General features: G+C 40.8%; 1 protein-coding gene across 3 annotated transcripts in view; it reads left to right on the forward strand.

Annotated features, from left to right (window-relative positions):
• Positions 1-1,486: 1,486 nt before the first annotated feature.
• Positions 1,487-16,687, forward strand: part of CAP2 (cyclase associated actin cytoskeleton regulatory protein 2) — a 137,351-nt gene continuing 122,150 nt past the window's right edge. For 2 of the 3 annotated variants that reach the window (XM_063096988.1, XM_063096990.1), the window contains exon 1: positions 1,487-1,585. The gene's annotated coding sequence lies outside the window, so the exon portion shown is untranslated. Of the gene's footprint in view, positions 1,586-4,959; positions 5,063-16,687 lie in introns of all 3 variants that reach the window. The other variant, XM_063096989.1, reaches the window with a different exon arrangement.

Consider the following 16,687-nt stretch of genomic DNA (forward strand, 5'->3'; position numbering starts at 1 on the left):
TGTTCCCTTCATCTTGAAAGTTCTTCTTCCACCATCCACTCATAATGTCTCATTTCTGCCTGAAGACTCGGCCCTCAGTTCCACCAGGAAGCATTCTCTGATCTCCAGTACAAGAAGCAACCTCCCTGTCTTCTACATGCTTCCAGAACTTTGCTCGTATTTCTCGTAGGACATTTCTTACAGTCTTCTTGCACTGTGGTTATCTTTATACTCTCTGCATCTTCCTATTATATTATAAACCTAAAGATAGGATTTGTGCCTTATTCGCTCTTTCACTCCATAATATTTTATATTCCAGTACAAAATATATTTAGCAAAGCAAAGGAAATGCTCTATTGATGTCTGTTGAAGTTAATGCTAAAAAAAAAAAGTCATTCAAATGAATGCTTAGAAGTTTCCTGTGATCCCGCACAACTTGGTTCTTATGAATATATTATTTTTTTGCATTCCTTGAATATGAATGTTCTAAGTATGTACATACTTCATCCATCTATTCATTTATTATTCCATATAAATATATTGAGTACCTACCACATGCAAGGCATGTGCATGTGAGGTATGCTGACTGACTCTGGCTTTATGTAGTGTAGACAAGAATAAGCCTTGTAATGCACAGAACTGGATTAGATTTTAATATCAGCAGAGAATATTGGAGATTCATCTTCATGTTTGTTGTTTGGAGATTTTGCTGTAAAAAGATATCGATTACCCTCCCTCCACTCCCTTTTTTCTCTCGTCTGCAATTATTTTCCTGGCATTCATTCAGGGAAGAGCTTCAAGTCCACTTTTTCAGATTGAAATCAACTTTGATGAAAATTGAAAATCAATGCTTTCCTTCTAATAATGTTAACAAAAAAAGAAAAGCCTCCAATTATAATCAATATATTGGAAGGAAATGGCCACAAACATACATTTTACTAAGTAGATTGGATTTGGTTACTTTTGTTTTTAAATAATCAGACGATTTTTTTTTTAAGTTGCTGTATATAAAATACTTTTTAAAAAAATGTTATGGGATATGAGCGCAACCCATCCTGATGCCTAGCTAGTGTTAGGTGCCAACTCCCTCTCCTGCTAGAGCCTTTATCCTTCTATTAGGGTTGGGGGACACATATTCCTGTTTCTTGCTTCCAGAGGACCCATTACCCATTTATTTGCACAAGTCTCTGGGGACCCAACCTATCTGTGCCTCCTCCAGCCAGGAGCCTCCGGATCTTTCCAGACTTCTTTGCAATACCGCTTGATGCACGAATTCGTTTCTTTCCTAGGCTGGCGCTTGGCAGGCCGGCTCTTTCCCTTGCCTTGCCCATACCCCTGTCTTTTCTCCCACGGCCCATCTGCTCCCCTTTATTTGCACTCTCCCCCCGCGTGGCTTGGCTCCCCCCGTCTCCCTCCTCCTCTCCTTGTCCGTATTTGGAGCTCCCGGAAGCTGCCGGCGACTCTCCTCCGGAGCAGCGTGACTGACACCGACTGCTATCGGGGGGAGGAGAAGGGGAGGAGTAGGGGAGGGCAGGCTGGAGGAGGGTGCGAGTGGCCGAACGCGGATTTGCATTGCCGAGGACAGGACCCCGGGGCACCGGAGCAGGTAACCGCAGAGCGCTCTGGGCCCGGCGAGGGTGCGGAGGGGCCGGGGGTGCAGGTGCGGGGGGCGCCCCGCGGATGGGGTGGGGGAGCGGCCGGGACGCGGGGACGCGGGGACACGGGCTGGGGGCGGGCGGCGGGCGCCGTGTGGGTCAGCGCAGCGGCGCGCCGTCCCCCGCCGCCTCCCCGGCCCCGCGCGCCGCGGCCGGCCGCTGGGAAGGCGGGTGCGGGCGGGAGCGGGCCCCGGGCTGACCGGGGCCGCGGCCTCCCCACCCGAGCGCCGCCGCGCCAGGCCGCTCTCACTTGGGGGGTCTCGCCCGCTCGTCTCTGAGTCTCCCCGGGGTTCAGGGGTGAGTGTCATTGGGCTGGGGCTGACCACAGCCACCCTGGTCGGAAAGTGCTGGAAAGATACCGACCTGGCTTCTCCTCTGCAGAACCTGACTTGAAGCGATGAGTCACTTCTAAAAAATGCAAAGGCATCTGAGGGATGGAGGCACGGCCCCGAAAACGGCACCCCACGCCCTCTGACGGCTTTGGGTAGGGGGCTGTCCGGGGAGGAAGCCGCCTTAGCATCACTGTCAGGGCAAATCATTAGACATGCACGTGGGCTCTTCTTTATTCTCATCAGAGGGGTGTCCGGCACCACAAATATGCTGCAAGTTTTAGCAATGTTTGGATCGATGCACTCTCTAAAACGAGTAAATGCGGTGACTGCATTTAGGATATTGAACTAGGATTAGGTCCAAACAGCCATAGTGGAGATGAGCACTTAGCAAAACGATCAAGGTTATGCTTTCGTTATGCTCATACAATATAGTCATGGGAATGCAGAAGCTGATGGAACTTATGCACCGTAGTTTACCAGAATTGTTTGCAGAGTACTAGTTCTTTATGGCTTATATAGATTTCTTTTAATCTAAAGAACGTGCCATAGAAATTTTGGTAAAATATATAAACCCACTTAATGTAAGATTACAACAGTAGAGTGATATTAGGGGAAATTGGTCTTATAATTACTATATCCTAATTAGACTGGAAGCCTTTTGAGGGCAAGGATGGGATTTTTGGCAGGTCCTACAGCACCAAACAGTATTTGACTCATCACATGTAATGAATAGGTGATAAAAGTTTGTGAAAATAATTAATTCAATAGCTTGAATGTGGCTGGAACATCTTCTTGAAGATATTGCACATTCTTCAAGGAAAGATTACTTCTCTATGAATCCCCAAATCTAAAAATACTTAGTAAAGTTAGAATCACGGTATCATATAAATATTTATTAAGAATAAAAAGAAAAAGAAGTTGACTATGAGAAATCATGAAGGTGATTATCAAGGTGGTCTTTGCTAGTAGGAAGTGAGAAGAAACTTGTTTGGTTGATACACTGTAGGGTTTGGCAAATTTTTTGAGTAAAGAGCTGGGTAGTAAATATATGGGTTTTGCAGGCCATCTCATCTCTTTAGTAACTACTCAGTTCTGCTGCTGTAGTTTAAAAGCAGCTAAAGACAGTACATAAAGGGATGGTGTGGCTGTGTTTCGCTTTATTTATGGGTATTTGATTTTAAAGTTCATATATTTTCGCCAGTAACAAAATATTTTTCATTTTCCCCCAGACATTTAGAAAATGTAAAACCATTCTTAGCTTGGGGCAGGTGGGGTAAACACAAGAATAGGAGAGCAAAGGGAAGTGGGTTTGTCCTGCTGGTTGTAGTCTACTGCTCCCACTGGCCCTGTGCTAGAGTTTGGAGAGGAACCTTTTGAAAGTATTAATGGGCCAGAGTCTCTGAGAGACTAAGTAATACTCTGAGAGTTAAGTTAAATACCCTCAAAAATAGCATCAAATTATTTGGGGCATTATTATTTGTTTTGTTTTGAGTATTTTCTAACAGACATCTTTATGCATGAGGTTTTGTTTTGTTTTTCATTCATTCATTATGTCATATTTTATATATACATAAAATAATATGCCAATTCTATGTAAAACATTATATTCAAGTGAACACCTGTGAACCCATCACCAGGTTTAGAAACTAGGGCTTGAAAACTAGATAGTTGTAAAAAGATAACCCCCAGAATGGGAGAAAATATTTTTAAAATATATATTTGATAAGGGATTTGTATCCATGATATATAGAGAGCTCTTACAACTCAATAATAAAAAGATACATAAACCAATTTAAAAATGGGCAAAGGATCTGCATAGATATTTCTCCAAAGAAGAACAGATGGCCAATAAACCCATGAAAAGATGTTCAACATCATTATTCATCAAGGAAATGCAAATCAAAACCACAATGAGATGCCACTTCATACTCACTAGAATGGCTATAATCAAAAAGTGAGATAATAACAAGTATTGGTAAAAATGTGGTGAAATCTGATGAGGTCTCATACATTGGTAGTGGGAATATAAAATGGTGCATCTGCTTTGGAAAATAGTTTGGCAGTTCTTCAGGTTAAATGTAAGTTACCATATGACTTAGCAATTCCACTGTAAGTATAGACCCAAGAGAAATTAAAACATATTTGTGTGTCCACACAAAACTTGTATACAAACGTTTATAGCAGCACCATTCATCATAGCCAAGTGGTGGAAACAGATGTCCATCATCTGACGAATGGATAAACAAAATGTGTTATATTCATACAATGGGATATTATTCACCCATAAAAAGGAGTGAAGTACTGAAACATGCTACAACATGGATGAGCTTTGAAAACATACTAAGTTAAAGAAACTAGTCACAAAAGACCATGTATTGTATGATTCCGTTCATATGAAAATGCCCAGAACAAGGAAATCTATGAAGAAAGTAGATTAGTGTTTGCTTAGAGCTGGGGGTTGGGGGTGGAGTTGGGTAGGGGAGTGATAGGTAAAGGGTACAGGGTTTCTTTTTGAGCTGATGAAAATGTTCTAAAATTGACTGTGGTCATGGTTGCACATATTTGAGAATATACTAAAAAGCATTGAATTGTGCACTTTAAATAGGTGAATTGTATGGTATGTGAATTATATCTCAACAAAGCTGTTCAAGAAAATAAACAGAGGGCTGGGAGAAACAACTAGGTTATCACCTCTCCTGTTGCGTATTTCTTTGTGCTTTTCCCCTATGCCATTCACTGTGTCCCTCTCAACCCTGGATTTTGTGTTAATCTTTTCTTGGTTTTATTGTAAAACAGTCTTGTGGCATATGCATGTATTCTTAAACAATATAGTGTTTAGGTTTGCTTGTTTTTTTTGGTTTATAAAAAAGGTAGATATAATCTCACTTTTCAACATTAAGTTTTTCAGAATCATCTATTATTGTCACATATAGCTATATAATATTTTTTTGGCAAATACTCCATAATTTATTTAGCCATTTTCTTGTTGACAGACATTTGGATTGGTTCCTATGCTTTGCTATTGCAAAGAGTGCTGCTTTGGAGACTTTTTCCATGTGTCTTGGCACACATATGCAGGAGTTCTTCTATGTGAATGTGAGTGTAAATGTGCCTTGTATTTTAATGGCAAAAAAAAAAAAAAATTAGCTGATTCTCCTTCTGATTTACACATTGATGGTATACACCCAGTTTATTCATTCCCCCAAACCAAGATAAAGTGAATAATCTGAGATTCTGACTTGTCATCCTATTTAAATTCCAATTGTAATATCTATTTTTTCATATCTGTTACAATTTTTAAAAATAGAATTGTAAAATTCTATTTTTTCATATCTGTTTTTTATTGGAAAAACACGAATCTAAAATTTCACAACTGAATTTCACAGCACGACTTTTTAACCCAATCACTCATGAACATTTTCATACCCTTATATCACCGGGTTTAGGATGGGATGGATGACAACTTTAATTATTAAGTGGAAGGGATGTTATGCTTTAATCAAAGTACATGAGTGGTTACTAAGCTTCACTAAAATTTTCTTTGTATTGGGCATTCTGTTGGGTGCTCCAGTATTTCTAATATGATTAGTGTGGTTATTCTGTTAACAGTGAGCCAGTTGGAAATCTAGTGTTTTAGCCTTGGGCATTGTCTAGGTTTGCCCTGATTCAGGCCATGGGCTTTTGCAGTTCATTCCAGATATGTCTACTTGGACTTAGGATGAGGGGAAGTATCCCAAGATCAGAACAGACCATTATAAAGAGTTTTTTTAATTGATTTTTTTTTTTTTTTTTTGACCAGTAAGGGGATCACAACCCTTGGCACGGTGTTGTCAGCGCCACGCTCAGCCAGTGAGTGCACTGGCCATCCCTATATAGGATCCGAACCCATGGCCTTGGCACTACCAGCGCCGCACTCTCCCGAGTGAGCCACGGGCTGGCCCTTTAATTGTTTTTAATGTGGTAAGATATACATAACATAAAACCATTTTAATCATTTTTAAGTACACAATTCAGTGGCATTAAGTACATTCACACTGTCATGCAGCTGTCACTATTATCCATCTCAATTTTTTCATCATCCCAAACTGACACTCTGTACCCATTTAATGATAACTCAGGATTTTCCTCTCCCCTCAGCCAACAGTAACCTCCGTTCTACTTTCTGTCTATATGAATTTGCCTATCCTAGATACCTGTATAAGTGGAATCATACAATATTTGTACTTTTGTTATATAAGATTTTATATCCGAGGGCATTCCATCTGGTTTTGTTTTCCTCTTTAGTAGACTCTTTTCCCACTTGAAGAAAACATTACTTCTTTTACTGACAAGTTACGTAATAGGATTGTTTCCCTTTCAATATTCAGCCCTATATAGGAAGGGACGTAGGAAGTCGTCTAAAACCAGAGAACTTTTGATTATTGTGACAGGGACTTCATCTGCCCTGTTAAGTAAATTAGACATCTAATAATCCTGGCTTCTCTAACCACATAGCCAACTGGAGAAGGTACAGTAGTCCCCACTTCTTAAAATTACATAACCATCCAATGAATGGATGAAGTAGGTAACCTTTGAGATTCGGGTTAGCCCCCAGCTTCTCGGAATGTAAAGGCCAATCTGCAATACAAAAATCTGATCTAAAATCTCTTTTGTTTTGATAGGAAGGCATATTAAAGAGCAGGAGGGCTCTGGGAGACTGAAAATAGAAGTGAGGTGGTCTAAATGGCAGTCTCTGGAGGAGCTAGATTCTGGAGACAGCAAAGATAGACCTTGTAGTATAGAGACCCTGTTGGTTGTCTTGTGTTTACACTTGTGCACAGTTTAATGAGAAAATAATCTCCATTACTTTGCATCATTCCATATGGAAACCCAGAGGATTCTGGGATCCATCTATTATTCATTCATTCCCTTTATGTTGAGTGACTGCTGTAGGCCCAGCTTCTCTCAGTGGGGATGCAAAACAGAATATCAGTGAAGGAAGAAAAAATGAACAGAAGATGATACCTAAGCTGTAAACAGAGATCTCAAAGGATCTACTCCAGTGATTGTCATCATTATTTCCCACCTTGTTTCTGTTTAGTTTTATTCAGAGAGGAATCACTGGATTCTTTTGAGATAAATTGATTATTTTACTCTAAGGCAACAAGAAGCAGTCAAATTGGACCACACTAAGAAAACTGGTGGGTCAGATTCTCCAAAACCAGGTAAAAGAGGCTTCTAAGTGGTGGATATACAGTTCAGTCTGGTTATAGTCTGATATGTAGTTGGCGGTGTTCATTTTATGTAATCTTAGTTTGGAAGCTGCTATGGTCTGAGAGTTTATGTCCTCCCCAAATTCATATGTTAAAATCCTCTTGCCCAAAATGATAAATATTAGGAGGTGGGGACTTGGGAGGTTATCAGGTCATGGAGGCAGAGTCGTCATGAATAGAATTAGTGCTTTTATAAAAGAGACCCAAGAGAGACGCTTTGCCCCTTCCACCAAGTGAGGACACAAGAAGGTGCCACCTATGAGCTAGAAAGTAGGCCCTCACCACACACTGAATCTGCCTCGATACTGGAATGCTCATCCTCTAGAATTGTAAGAGATAAACTTTTGTTGTTTATAAGCTGCCCAGTTGATGGCATTTTATTATAGCAGCTGGAACAAACTAAGACAGAAGCCTATGTATTACCCAGAGTGTGTAGGTGAGGGATCAGTGAGACACAAGGATAATCTTTCCATCTAATGAGCACTGTCCTGGGACCCCTGCTCACCTCTCTTCAGGTGACCAAATATCAGTCTAGTGAGTTAGGTTAGTGGAAAAGCCCATCTAACTGGTTGCTAACCATTAGGTAGACTAAGCACAGATAGTCCTTCTCCTGGCAGTCATGCTAGAAGCTGTGGCTGTAGATTTTCAGGGATGTAATGCAGACCTACAAGTCTACAAGTTTTAGGCAATTTTTTTTTAAAGTTTAAATTTTGAGTCTTCCTCCACTTCCATTTCTTCTTCAGCCTTCCACTCCCACTTCTTCCATCCTGCTGCAGAATGGCCTCTCCTCTATTAGGACCCCAGTGCCATCAATGTCTCTTCTGAATGGAAAGTGGGCAGTTATCTAATTAAAGTTCTTCAGTAATTGAATACTTTAAGAAGAGGCTTGTTAGTGTAAATGAGTCTCTAGGTATAGAATTAGGGGTGGAACTCATTTTTATGCTTTTTGCTTAGTTCAGCAGTCTTCAAACTGTATACACATACTATGTGCAATGACTTCCCAAAGGTACACATGCACAGGTGTTTTGAAAAAATAAATGTTCAAATCCTCATTTTTCATATGTACTTTTTTCCTAAGACTGATCTTCCCGGAGGATGGGAAGATTCCCCCAAAGTAGGCTTGGAATGGAGACGCAGGCTGTCTTTCCTACCTCCTTTTCCATAATCACCTTACCTATAAAAAGCCTGTGTCTAACTCATTTTACTAATCCATTTTACAAAAAGATCTGTCTCTAATCCATTTTAATAAATTACTTTGCCCAAGGATGTAAAAATCTAAGAGGAAAAGAGGGCAAAAAAGGGGGACATATTAGAATAACAGCTTAGTTTCAGGGGTGAAAAAGGAAATAATTCTAATGCCTGAACAGAATCTTTTTGTAAATCAAATGTTTTCCAAATCTTTCTTTAGAAAAGCAAATCAAAATTGAAGGGCACTCTAATCAAATGGTAAACTGATGTTAAAGGATAAACTTTAAAAGAGGATGAAATCATGACCCATGCCAATAAAAAATGAACATTTAAAAACTTATTTTAAAAATGAATGAGCCAGAAAGAGTTACAATTGGTTCAAAGGAGACCATGTGTAGCAATACTGGAGTGAATTTGCTGAGTAGATGTGAAATTGGTTTCTTCTAGAGTGGAAGAGGGAAGTCAATTGAACTTACGCTGGATAGTTTATTAACTTGCCTATAGACAGTAATTATCAGTTTTCTACAAGCTAACTTCTGTCTCTGCAGAGTTGTAAACTAACCTAGTCAAAGACTAGGAGTGGCTGAGATAACCCAGACGGTGAGTAGTTAGTGAACTCACCAAATTTGTCTGTCCAAATTTTTCCTTACACTGACGATTAAAATAATTTTGATATTTCATCACCATGTAATGTTTAGCAGATAAGTCAGAAGGAGTTCCAAGAATTGAGTGACATTTCTATGACAAAATTTTATTCATTCCCATCTCCTCATTTATGCTTCCCAACATTACGTTGATAAAAATGAGAATCAAGTCGATGCTCAACCTTGACACATTTTAGTAATAAGTATATTTATCCACATATGCATGAAATAATTGAAAGACAAAAGTGTTCAAACGCTTTTAATATACATTTAGTAATTATTTGTCAAAATTTGAAATATTGTGTTGTTTTTATAAGTTGCATTCTATTAATAGTGACAATGGTATCAGAAGAGCTTTAAATTTAAACATATTTTTGATGCAGAAAAGTATGATGGGTTAATAAGTACAAATATGTTTTTCATTATTTAGAGAATACTTTTATTAGTTTCTGTAATCAAACCCATGTAGATAAGACTTTACATATTTAATACAGTGCATTACCTCTGTACAGTAAAGCATAAAATATATAAAATCAGGATAAACTCCTATAGGGCAAGAAGAATAGAAATACAAATTCAAAGAGGAAAAAAAATGGAATTGTGTGAAATTTGTGACTGTTAAAGAGCAGCTTGTTCCTGTTTTCTTTTAACATGAATAAAGATGAATATCATCAGACATATTTCAATGAGTGATAAAATAGTTTTACTTTTACATGTCAATATTTACAAGGTGCTGGAAGTTACACTCCTTGCAACTATTCACATTTCAGTGAAAGTTTTTATATGTAAATCTAAAAATCTGCAAGAGGGTTTTACAAGATTCTTCTAGGCTATATACAAGTAAAATTTTGAAAATTCCTTTTGTAGCTCACCCTGCCCATGTTTTCTAACCAAAAATCAATTTTAGTAATGTTGCAAACCTTTTCTAATTTAGTATTGGTATTTGAAGCAATTTATTGATTGGCATAGTTCTAATGACTCCTTGTTCTGCTGGATTTAGGGAAGACATTTAAAAATTGAAAATTTTGATACTTACAACCCCTCTCCAAAGGGAAGAATAACCCATCACATTTTATTTCTTTTTAGGCAGTCATATCTTCAGTTTACTCATTTTAATTTTCCTGCCCTTTGGAGACACACACTGTAAGGTTGTGAGTGTGTGGGTGTGTGTGCACGTGCACAGATGTAATAACCAGACAGACAGCAATATTTTGATCTATGAATGTATGGCTTTCACCAGGTTTGGGAAATTTTTGGCCATCCTTTTTTTTTTAATCATTTATTTTTTATTTTTGCCCACACACTAGTCTTAATACGTTTAAAAAGACTAAGATCATAGAAAATATGTTCTCTGACTGCATAACAGAAAGAAATTTAGAAAATTCATAAATGTGTGGAAATCAAACAACTCTCCTAAATAAACAATGGGTATAAGGAAATATCACAGAAAAGTTAAAGAGAACTTTTTGATAAAAATCAAAGCATGACATATTAAAATGTATAGGATACAGGGCTTGTGTAGTCCTTAGAGGAAGATTTATACTTGTAAACACCTACATTAAAATGCTACATTCTTTTTTTTTTTTTTTTTTTGTCTTTTTTGACCGGTAAGGGGATCGCAACCCTTGGCGTGGGTTCGTCCGCACTGTGCTTAGCCAGTGAGTGCACCGGCCATTCCTATATAGGATCCGAACCTGCGGCGGGAGTGCCACTGCGCTCCCAAGCGCTGCACTCTCCTGAGTGCACCACGGCCGGCCCAAAATGCTACATTCTTTTTTAAGGTACTAATCTCTTTGTAAATTTCCTCCTTCAAATACTGGAGTTTTTTTCTTGTTTCATTGTGTTGTCTAACTGAGTTTTCTCCTACCTCAGCAAGTCTCCTTAAGATTGTTGCTCAGAATTCCTTTTCAGTCATTTCAAAAGTTTCCTTCTCTACAATTTCTGGTATTTGAGAATTACTGTATTCTTTTGGTGGTGCCATATTTTCTTGGGTTTTCATGTTTCTAGTATTTCTACATTGATGTCTGGTCATCTGGTAGAGCACTTGCTTCTTCTATTACTTTGGAATGAGCTTTGAGGAGAGAGATGTCCTCTTTTTCCAGTCTCCACTGGAGACTCTTCTTGTGTCAATGTAGTTGAGTGTCTGGCTGGCTGCCTGCACGGTAGTTGTGGCTACTGATGTGGTGTCGGCTGTTCTTGTGGCAGCCATGGCTGTAGCAGTAGCTGTGGTGGGCCACCTGCACAGAAGTGGTGTTTTGCATGTGCTCCCAGAGATGCAGCCCTTGGCTCCTGCCTCAGGATCCCAGGTGTGCTTTGGTCCTTGCCTGCATCCAGGTGGAGGGGGCTGGCCCTTAGCTCCTGCCTTAGGAACCAGTTGTTTCTTCAAATATGATTTTCACCTCAATCTCTTTCTCCTTTCCTGGGACTCCAATTACACTAATATTAGATCTTTTAATACAAAGGTACTTCAAAAAGTTTATGGAAAGAAATTCTTTTTTTCCACGTACATTTTGAAGTATCCTGTATTGTCCAAAAGGCATTTCAGTCTGTGTTCATTTTTTTACCAATATTTTTTCTCTGTGTTCTTTAGACTGGATAAATCTGTATCATCAAGTTATGGACACTTTCCTCTGTTGTCTTTATTCTGCTATTGAGCCTATCTAGTGCACTTTTGATTTCAGTTACTGCATCTTTCTTATACTTTTTATGTCTCCACTGGGTACGTCTATCTTTCCATTCAACAGTGTTTATCTTTATCTCCTGGACCATAGTTAAAATAGCTCCTTTAAATCTGTCTGATAATAGTAACATCTGTGTTGTCTGGGGGTTGGCATTTGTTGATTGTCTTTTCTCTTGAGAAATGATCACATTTCCCTCGTCTCTCACATGTCAGATATTTCTGGATTGATTCTGGATATTTTGAGTATTATATTGTAAGACTCTGGGTCCTTTGGAAAATGCTGTTTTTTGTTTTACCAGGCAATCAACACAGTTCTGTCTTACATTCTGTGGGCAATAGTTCCAGCCTTAGTTGAATTTTCAAAGCCTTTGCTGTGTTGCTTTAGATTCCATGCATGTCCTATTTAGGGGTTAGTCTGGGACTTGAGTAGTGGTATACATTGTAGCTCAGTTCTCAAAACCCTCACGACTGTCCCACACATCAGGGTTGAGACTGGGACTTGTGCTGGTTCCTACACAGGATCAGGGCACCCCCTTCTTCATTTCCTTCCTCTCTGGGCTTCTCCCCACATGCTCCTGCCCTTGAGAGCCCTTTTTCCTGTTCATCTGGCCAGAAAGATCGGATTTGTCTTGAAGTTTTAGCTGCTCTGGCTGCAGCAGTTTAGTTCCCTAAGACTGGGGCCATCCTTAGGGCAAAGCAGTGAAAGAAACAGCAGGGATTCTCCCCACACTCTGGAACACAAGGGCCCTTTTCCGCCCAACTCCCCTAGCAGTAAGAGCAGGTTTCTCTTGCAGAAATTTTTAGCTGCCTGTACTGCTGTCATGCAGTTCTGTGAAGCAGCCACCCTTAGGAGAGAAAAAAAAAACCGGGTCTTTCCCATACTCTTCTATTTGCAGGGACTCCTTTTCCAAGTCCCCTGGCCAAAAAGAGGGGATTCTCTCAGCACGCTTGCTGCCTGCACCCTCTGCACAGTTCTGTCTCAGGTCAACCTTGAAGGAAAAAAAGAAGAAAAAAATCAGAATCTTACTGCCAAATGGGTCCCTTTTTAAAGTTTTTATTTTTTTCCTCAATTCACCTGCTATTTTTGTTTATTTTTTAGAGTCAGGTGGCTGCTTTTTTGAGTTTTGAACACAGTTTAGAGATAGGCTAAAGTGTACTTACCCTTTCTTGAACATCCCTGGTAGCACCCGCCTCTTTTTAATGCTTTTCATTATTCCCTTTTCCTCTTTTGTTTCTCCCACTCCTACTATTCTTTTATTTTCACTTTGCTTTCTCTGTTTTCCCTTTTACTTTGACTCCCTGGTCCAGAGACCAAAAAAGAAGAATCTGTAGTCTTTTGGTCATCCATAGTACTACTTGACAACTCTGATTTTATTAAAGTAATAAATTGAAGTCAAGTCTGAAAGTAGACCCAGGAGGCTGGAGACACATGAAGAAGTTGGAGGAGATGTGTGGGCCAAATTGATCAGCTGGCTATTTCTATATCAAATGATCGCACTCTCACTAGTTGAAAACTTCTGTGCGAAAAACTTGCCCAACACTTACAAGTTGATCCTTAGGGTTTTTCTTTTCTCCTTTTCTTTTAAGAGAGGTCCTAAATCTCTCATTCATTCATACATAAATCTTAACAATGAATGCCAATGAATTTTGAGATTAGAAGGAATTTCAGCAAACCTAATTACTCATTTTTCCAGAGAGACATGGCGTTCTTAACACCGAAATGACAGGATTTAATAAAGTGAAGTATTTCTAGTCATGTGGTGAGAAATAACTGACCAGGTGAAATGGTATCCTCTTTTATGCTTTAAGCCAATACTGTTTTTGCAGTTTATTTGTTCGTGGCATGGTCCTGGACGTATGGTGTGTGAGATGTTATGGTCAATATGTTTAGGGGACAGAAGAGGTGGTGGCACTTGGAATCATAACTCACAGATTAAGCACTCACTGGATACAGATTTCAATGATGAATACTATGCAGCATTCAGAGAAAAATTATAACAGTGACACTTCAGCATCATTTTATAATTCACAAAGTTCACTTTATCATCTCCTTTAATCTTCCCAAGAATCCCGAGGCAGGTATTATTATCGGGTAGATAATGCTTATAGCTCCATTCTAGGAGTTCCTTGAGTGTCAGGCTCCTGCTTGTTGCTGCAATCAATCATCTAAATATCACCGTGGGCACTTCCAACTCAGGTCACCTAACACTGAGCTCCTCTTCTTCACCGGCCACCTCCACTCCCTGTGTCTGTTTTTATTGGCACTACCCTACCCTGAAGCAAGAATCTAAGACATCCTAGCTTCTCCCTTTCCATCCAAAGCCCCATCCATTTAATCCTTACTCAAATCTTGCCTAGTCTAAACATCTCTCAGATCCCCTCCAAGCTCTGTCTACCACTTTTTCTAACTACTCACCAATCCCTTGTTTCTTGTGCTTTGTTAGCTAGCTCCCGGCACACAGTGAATATTCAATAAATTTTCTCTAGCCATTAATGCCTGCATGTCCTTGCACATTGCCAGGCATAGGCTCAGGAGTACCTTCACTTCCCTTTCTTCTTCGGAGTAACGCCCTTTCATCCTTTGAGACTTCCAAACAACTTTAAGCATCAGCACCACTTTTCATTCCCACGAGCAATGTATGAGGATTCCAACTTCTCCATTATCTTCACCAGCACTTGTAATTATCTGTCTTTTTGGTTGTAGCCATCCTCGGGGATGTGAAGTGGTATCTTGTTGATGTTTTGACTTGCAGTTCCCTGATGATGACTGACATTGAGCATCTTTACATGTGCTATTGGCCATTTGCATATCTTCTTTGGGAAAATGTCTATTTAGATATTTTGCCCATTTTAAAATTGCAATATTGATCTTCTTATTGTTGAGTTTTAAGAATTCTTTATATGTTCTGGATACAAGGAGAGCAATATGTTTACCTGATGGAGGGGCAAAAGGACCATGAAAACCCTGCCCAGACTGGAGTAGCCTGGCCAGCAGGGTCTCCTGCTGGCTCTTCTTTTCTCAGTGCCAAGATGTGGCCCTTGGAGGACTGCTAGTAGAAGCTCTTTGACCATTGCCTCCTCCATCGCCTAAACAAGAGCAAAAGGGCAGCATGGGGACACAGGAATAGAAAGAGCTTCCCCAACAGAAAGGGCCATGGAAAGGCTGGGGAGGGAGCTCCTTTTCAGTGAAAGGTTCCTACCTTACATTTAGCCAAGGGACCTCCCACTTTATTATGAGGGAACAGAACAGGAGCTGTCCTGGTCCCACTCAGCATTCAGAGTCTATGGTTTTATGGGTCTGTCTTTACTTAGCCCCACCACCCCAAGTCAGAGCCCAGAGCCAGCCTTCAAGATATTCTTAGGCTTTCCCCATGGCTTTAGTTCCCACTAGGCTTTTTTTCAGCTGCAGTTGCTCAGTTCCTTGTGTCCTGGTGTCCTGGAGGGCTGGCTTGTCCTCTCAAGTAGATCCTGGTGCCCTGAGGACTCAGTCCATATCTACTCCATCTGTGTAGCATCAACAGCAGCCAGACTGACTGAACACAGCTCAAAACAATTCACATACAATTTTCTCAAGTTAGTGAATGAAGAAGGAATGAATTCATATATTGGAAATAGGAAGACAGAGACTCAGACAGGTTAAGTAATCTTCCCAGTGGCAGAGTCACATGGGTTGTCAGTGAAGGGGCTGGGTCTCAAATTAAGGCTCTCTGATGCCAAAAGTGAATTTTCCACCACATCAAGTTACGAGTCCTAGCCTCTTATATTAAGAGATTCCAACCCAGAGAAGAAATATTTATACTACAAGGCTGATCGGGGCTGGTTCTGAGGGGTGATACCAGCAGAGTGGAGGGTCACGTGCGATGGTGAGGTCGTTTCTATATGTGGTGGCCCATTTTACCCTTCTGTATCCCAGTCTGGATTTGATGGAGATGACAGAAAGTCAGTACCTCAAGAAAGATGACTTCTGATTTGTGGGATGCTGGAAGACCTGTTAGAAGAGTTGGGGTTTGGGGGATGGAAGCAGCAGTGCCAGGAAGGACTCTTGAGGCAGAACCCAGCATGGAAGAGGGATGGGGTAGGGCATGTTTGCGATGGATTGAGTTGTCCCTGTGACATCTGGGTTATCTCAGGAGCCTGGTGAGATGTCCTTAGAAATCTTTTTGAAAGTTAAACATAAGGGCTTCTGGTCAAGATGGCAGAATAGACGGTCTGCAGCGTCACTCTCTCCCACAAATCAACCAATTTACAACTATAAAAAAGCAACAACAGCCAAGCTGGGGCCACTGGAGCACAGGGGAAGAGGAGGTGAGGCCTATGGAGTGCATGAAGGTAGAAGAAGCCACGATGAGAGAAAGAAAAAAACTGCTCGGAGTGTTTCAGGCCGCGGCCACTTTAAGGTTGGAGCTGCTGAGCACACAGAGCAGGAGCCAGCAGAAGCAGCAGCTGTGCCCTTCAGATGGAGTTGCTTGGAGGTGGCAGGGGAGAAGAGGGCCTCGGTGGCCCCCAGGACAGCAAGACCACTAATAGGGTTCCTGTGGACCCACACAGGAGTGAGGAGCCAGAACAGCTGAAAAAGGAGAGCCACTCAGAGGCCAATTAGTCATCGCCAGGGACCAGCACAGGACCTGTCCCATGGGAAGTGTTTGGAGCACAAGCAGTGGGGGAGACAGGCCCACCAGTAGAACACTGGGACACAGCAAGGACTGCTGACGCACCCCCCAATCAGCGCAGGACCACTCAGAGGAGACTGGTCAGAAATATAAAATTGCATGGGGTGCAGTTTGATGAAAAGACTGGGGCCCAGATCAGAGTTTCTACACAACCCAGGTGCACGGGGTCTCTGGAGAGCCAGAAGTACCTATAAGGTCAACCATTAAACCCTGAGCTGCACAAAAAAAACCTTCCCCAGGGAATCAGCAGCAAAGCAGCAATTTACCTCAACCACAGAGCTTAAGCA

The sequence above is a fragment of the Cynocephalus volans genome, chromosome 5, assembly GCF_027409185.1.
Source record: "Cynocephalus volans isolate mCynVol1 chromosome 5, mCynVol1.pri, whole genome shotgun sequence".
NCBI classification, from domain to species: Eukaryota; Metazoa; Chordata; class Mammalia; order Dermoptera; family Cynocephalidae; genus Cynocephalus; species Cynocephalus volans.